Genomic DNA, 6,000 nt, shown 5'->3' with positions numbered 1-6,000 from the left:
TTTGAGTCTTATCAAAACCCATATTCATGAGCCCTAAGGCATTACAAAAAGGACACCAAAGCCACAATTAAGGCCCCCAACAACTAAGAACCACAAAGCTGTATATATACACTTCAAACAGCTACAAACCAGGTACATAGACACACCAAAAAGCACTCATAGTTTCTCTGATTTTCTGTGTTATTCTCCAAAGGTTTCTTTGTACTGACTTTGGCATCGAAGACGTTGTGGCAGGCACCACACCGGTGTCCATATTTTGCAGAGACACAGGCGAGGACATAACTCCATCTGGACGCACTCACAAGGATTGAATATTTTGGCATCATCGGTTTGGCGCCATCTGTGGGGACGACATTTTTCTACTTAAGTGTGGAAGCGTAGTTCCCAATTTATTTCTACATCCAGATGGAGTCCAACCAAGATTCCATAGCATTGGCTATGCAAGTCTAGGCTCTTGTGACTAGCGTCGAAGAGCTTACCAGAAAAAATTAGGAAATGAGGCTAGGACTTCAACAGAAGGAGAACCGGTCTAGAGCCAATCAAGAGGATGAATGAGATAGCTATAGAAGGAGTGACCGTCGAGAACCAACTACCCCAGATGAACAAAACTCAGATCTTCTTTGGGAGATGAGAAAGGAGATGGACGAGCTGAGGAATACCATTAAGGGGAAAACAAACTGAAGCCTGGATAGAATGGTTAGGGCAACAAACTCGCCCTTCACCACGGCAGTCTTGGAATGCCCAGTGCTGTCGAAATTTTAGTTGCCTCAGCTTGAGCTGTTTGACGGACTTAAGGACCCCCAGAACCACCTCAACACCTTCAAGATGACACTAGCCCTTCAACAGCCTCCTAACAAGATACTGTGTCGTTCCTTCCCCACCACTTTCAAAGGAGTTGCAAGGCAGTGGTTCACAAAGTTACCAACATCTTCCATTGACAGCTTTGAACAGTTGAGCAACGTCTTTTTGCGTCACTTCATCGGGGGATAACGCCCTAATAGGCTAGCAGACCACTTACTCACCATTAGACAAAGGGAGAAAGAAACCCTGAGGTCGTACGTGAAATGATTTACTCGGGAGACCCTGGAAATAGACGAAGCTAACGATAAGGTGCAGTTGATGACCTTTAAAGTGGGGTTGAAGTCTAAAGAGTTTTTGGTTTCACTCGCGAAGAATCCTCTTAAGACGATGGCAGAGATGCTTTTGAAGGCATAGAAGTATATGAACGCTAAAGATGCATTAGCCACCATAAAGGATGTGGAAAAGCCGAGAGACAAGGGAAGAAAGAAGGACAAAAAAGGGAGCGTCTAGATCATCGGACTAATGATGGGGGTAAAAGGAAAGATGAAAAAACTCCTCGAACGGTAAAATTCACTCCTTTAGTTATGCTTGTTGACAAAATTTTGGCGCAGATTAAGGATGGGCACTACCTCAAATGGCCAAGGCCATTACATTCATCCCCTAACGTCCGTGACAAGAAGAAGTACTGCCAATTCCACAAGGATCACGGCCACTACACAGAGGATTGCAGGGACCTAAAGGAGTAAATAGAGGAGCTTATACGGAAAGGGAAACTGCAGAAGTATGTGAAAATAGGGGAATCTAGTAGATTCAGAGGTGACAACAAGAACTAGCGTGAATTTTCACCCAATGACGAGGATCACACGTCCTAGCGCCCGCCAAGCGTGATCGGGGAGATAAAGACTATCACAAGTGGCCCATCCACGAGTGGGTCGTTCAAATCCCTCAAGAAAGCGTATCGAGGAGAGACAAGGGAAGAAAGGAGGACGATCGTAGAGAACAAAAAAAGGGAGCGTCCAGATCGTCGGACTAATGATGGGGGTAAAATGAAAGATGAAAAAACTCCTCAAACGGTAAAATTTACTCCTTTAGTTATGCTTATTGACAAAATTTTGGCGCAAATTAAGGAAAAGCACTACCTTAAATGGCTAAGGCCATTACATTCATCCCCCAACGTCTGTAACAAGAAGAAGTACTGCCAGTTCCACAAGGATCACGACCACTACATAGAGGATTGTAGGGACCTAAAGGAGTAAATAGAGGAGCTTATACGGAAAGGGAAACTACAGAAGTATGTGAAAATGGGGGAATCTAGTAGATTCAGAGGCGACAACAAGAACCCGCGTGAATTTTCACCCAGTGACGAGGATCACACGTCCTAGCGACCGCCAAGTGTGATCGGGGAGATAAAGACTATCACAAGTGGCCCATCCACGGGTGGGTGGTTCAAATCCCTCAAGAAAGCATATCGAGGCAAGTGAACAGCGTCCATAGGATGCCCTCATTTAAGCAAAGACGGACCGACCGAGACATGTGTTTCTCAGAAGAAGATGCTAAGGGAGTGAAGTAACTTCATGACGATCCTTTGGTCATAATGCTTGTGATCGAAAGATTCAATACAAGGAGAATCCTTGTGGATAATGGTAGCTTGACAAACATCATCTACCTCTCCGCTTTCCAGTAGCTGAAGCTAGATCTAGAAAGGTTGCACCCATTTAACTCTCTCTTCGTTAGCTTCAGTGGAGACAGGGTGTATCCCAAAGGCATAGTGACACTGATGATTACAGTGGGGACTCACCCGAGGTAGTTGACTTGTCAACTGGATTTCTTGGTGGTAGATTGCCCTTCATCTTACAATGTGATCATCGGGAGACCCACGCTTAATCGTTGGAAAGCAACCACGTCTACCTATTGCTTGAAGGTAAAGTTCCCAACAAAGAACGGTGTGGGCGAGGTGAAATGAGATCAAGTACTGGCCAGGGAATGCCACCAAGCCGTGCTAGCTGCCAAAGAAAACCATACATGGATGACCGAGGAGAAGGAAGAAGAGAAAATGGAAGCCCTGGAGACAGTAGAGTTGGTTAAAGGAGAAACAGTAAAAACGATCAGGATAGGGATGACATTGAGTCCTGAGATGAGGACGAGACTTGTCCAGTTCCTTAAAGAGAACCTAGATGTCTTCGTATGGAGTCACGAGGACATGCCAGGTATATCTCCAAGAGTCATCGAACACAGGCTAAATGTGGACTCCCAGAAGAAACCCGTCCAGCAGAGACGACGGGTCTTCGCTCCAGAATGGAATCAAGTAATTACGGATGAGGTTAACAAGTTGCTTCCAATAGGTTTTATTCGAGAAGCTGACTATCCAGAATGGCTCGCCAATGTCGTCCTAGTGAAGAAAGCGAATGGGAAATGGAGGACGTGCGTGGACTTCACGGACCTGAACAAAACTTGCCCAAAAGATAGTTTCCCTCAGCCGAGGATAGACTAGCTAGTGGATTCTACAGCAGGGCATAAGCTATTGACATTCATGGATGCCTTCTTAAGATACAACCAAATAAAAATGGCTAAAGAGGACTAGGAAAAAACTGCTTTCATCACGAGCCAAGGGCTCTATTGCTATAAGGTGATGCCTTTCGGATTGAAAAATGTAGGAGCCACTTACCAGAGGTTAGTGAATAAAATGTTCAGCAAGCAGATCGGGAGAAATATGGAGGTATATGTGGATGACATGCTTGTCAAGAGTAAAGAAGAGCTTGCCCATTTAGACGACCTCGAAGAAACATTTGCCATACTCAGATAGTACCAGATGAAGTTAAACCTCAATAAGTGTGCCTTTGGAGTAGTCTCGGGGAAATTCTTGGGATTCATGGTGTCCCAAAGGGGGATAGAAGCAAACCCAGAGATGGTGCGAGCTATACTCGATATGGCATCACTGAAGATAGTCAAGGAAGTCCAGAAGCTCACAGGAAGGGTAACAGAACTCAACAGGTTCATCTCTAAAGTGACGGACAAATGCTTGCCTTTCTTCAAGACATTGAAGCAAGTTTTTGCTTGGACTGACGAATGTGAGGCGGCTTTTCAAGAACTCAAGCTTTACCTGAGTAACTCGCCCCTCTTAAGTCTGTCCAAGGAAGGAGAAAGCCTGTATTTGTATCTGGCAGTATCAACCACAGTCGTGAGTGCGGCCTTGATTCGGGAAGAAGACAAGAAACAGCTTCCAATTTACTACATCAGCTAAGTTTTTCAAGGCACAGAAGCAAAGTACCCAAGGATTGAAAAGATTGCATTTGCATTAATAGTGGCTTTGCGTAACCTGCGACCGTACTTTCAGGCCAACCCCATCTTGGTAATGACGGACCAACCCATCAAGAAGTCCATGAACAAACCCGAGGCAGCTGGGAGAATGGTCCAGAACCTCCATCCTGGACATCACAGACGCGACCTTTGCTTCCTGAGTGAGGAACTCCGAGGTGATATGAAAGCTTTTCCCTAGCACCTGAAAAGAAAATTGAAGACTTTAGGAAGAAAAAAAGAAAAAAAGAAAAAGGGACTGAAATTACACAAGTACACTACTTGGACGATTTTGTGGACATGACGAGCCACAACCTCGTTGGAAGGCACACCCGAGAAAAACTTAAGGTCCTCAGTAGTGACGACCTCATGCGCCCTCTCCACAGCAAGTCTTGCATCGTCCCAAACACTGGACGGACGAGAGTCAGCCTTCTCCTTCTCTTTATCAGTTAAACGCAGCCTCTTCGAGATAGGAGTGGTGATCTCCTCAACTGAAGTGGTAGGAGAAGCCGTCCTCATCGTCTCGGTACTAGGAACAGTTGGACTAATGGGGACAACTGAAGTCGCAGGGGGACCTTTCCTAGTAACGCGCATTGTCCTCTTCCTGAGATTAGACAGTGGCTCCTTTAGACGATATAAATAAACCAGCTCGTCCACCCTGATCATATCCTCTTTGGTAGCAGCCAGCCATATTTCCATACAGCTGACCACTATCCTCCACGAATTGGGCATAAGTTGCCCAGGAGCGATGTTGAAGCGATCTAGGAGCTCCATGATGAATGGGTGGACGAGGAACCTAAACCCGCACATGAAAGCAGCCTTGTAAAAGCATACCTCCCTGGAGGAAAAATGACAAGCTCGTTCCTCCTCTTGAGGAAGACAAACCCTAACCCTCTCAGGGAATTGAAATCTATCCCTAAATCTAGACAACGTCTTGTCATCTAAACTGCACACCTCCCCGAGGGTATGAAAAGCCCTAACTTCTCGAGGAACGGAGACAGCAGTATCTACTTCTACCCCCATGGGATTGTCATTAGACGACAACCCGGTCTCCAGCTCACTCGATCTCACCTCAGACATTGCCTTTCGCTCACTTAATAAACCCTCAAACCAGTCAATTGATTGGCAAAGCAACAGGAATAAACTACCCAACACCACGCCTAAATTGCTACCCTCAAAGAAAAAATTTGCAACCGAATGGAGAAAAACACGGGAAGTACCCAAAGAAGCCCCTAAACGTGCAAAAAAGAAAGAAACCGAGGGGCAGGCTACCCTAACCTCAGACCTGACCCAATCCGACTTGTGGGTAATTTAATCCGCAAAATCAAAAACATTGGGAAAGGAATATGAAAATGTGACAACAACTTTGGTTTTTTTTTTTTTTTTTTTTAAGAAATGTTGTTATGATAGGAAAAAAATTAAATTTCTTTTTTAGATATAAGGTAACAAAGTAATTTAAGTTGTAGATTTAGATTAAAACTAATAATAACTTACTAGCTAAGACTTGCTATGAGAATATTACAAAAATGTAAAATAATCCATGTCACTCAAACTTATCAACAATCAAAAACTTGTAATGGATTTATAAAAAAAAAAAAAAAAAAAACCCTTTAATGGAATTTTGAGTATTTGACAAGAAAAATTCTAAGATCATATAAAAATGACATAACTTGTTATCCATCCGTTAATATGGTAGGTTGTAAATGATCGAGAAAAAATAATGGTTTATGTGAAAATGACAAACAATCAATTTTATTTAATATATAAGATTTATAACTTGTAACAAAAATTATGACAAATTATGACAAAACCATGGGTGACTCCCCTTGGCAAACCCACGCCGCCCATTTATCAGATGTCTTCGCTGTCCACGACGGACTGCAACCCACGGCTTTGCCAAGGTGT

The sequence above is a fragment of the Quercus lobata genome, chromosome 2, assembly GCF_001633185.2.
Source record: "Quercus lobata isolate SW786 chromosome 2, ValleyOak3.0 Primary Assembly, whole genome shotgun sequence".
Lineage (NCBI taxonomy): Eukaryota > Viridiplantae > Streptophyta > Magnoliopsida > Fagales > Fagaceae > Quercus > Quercus lobata.
Note: the sequence above shows the minus strand (reverse complement) of the source record.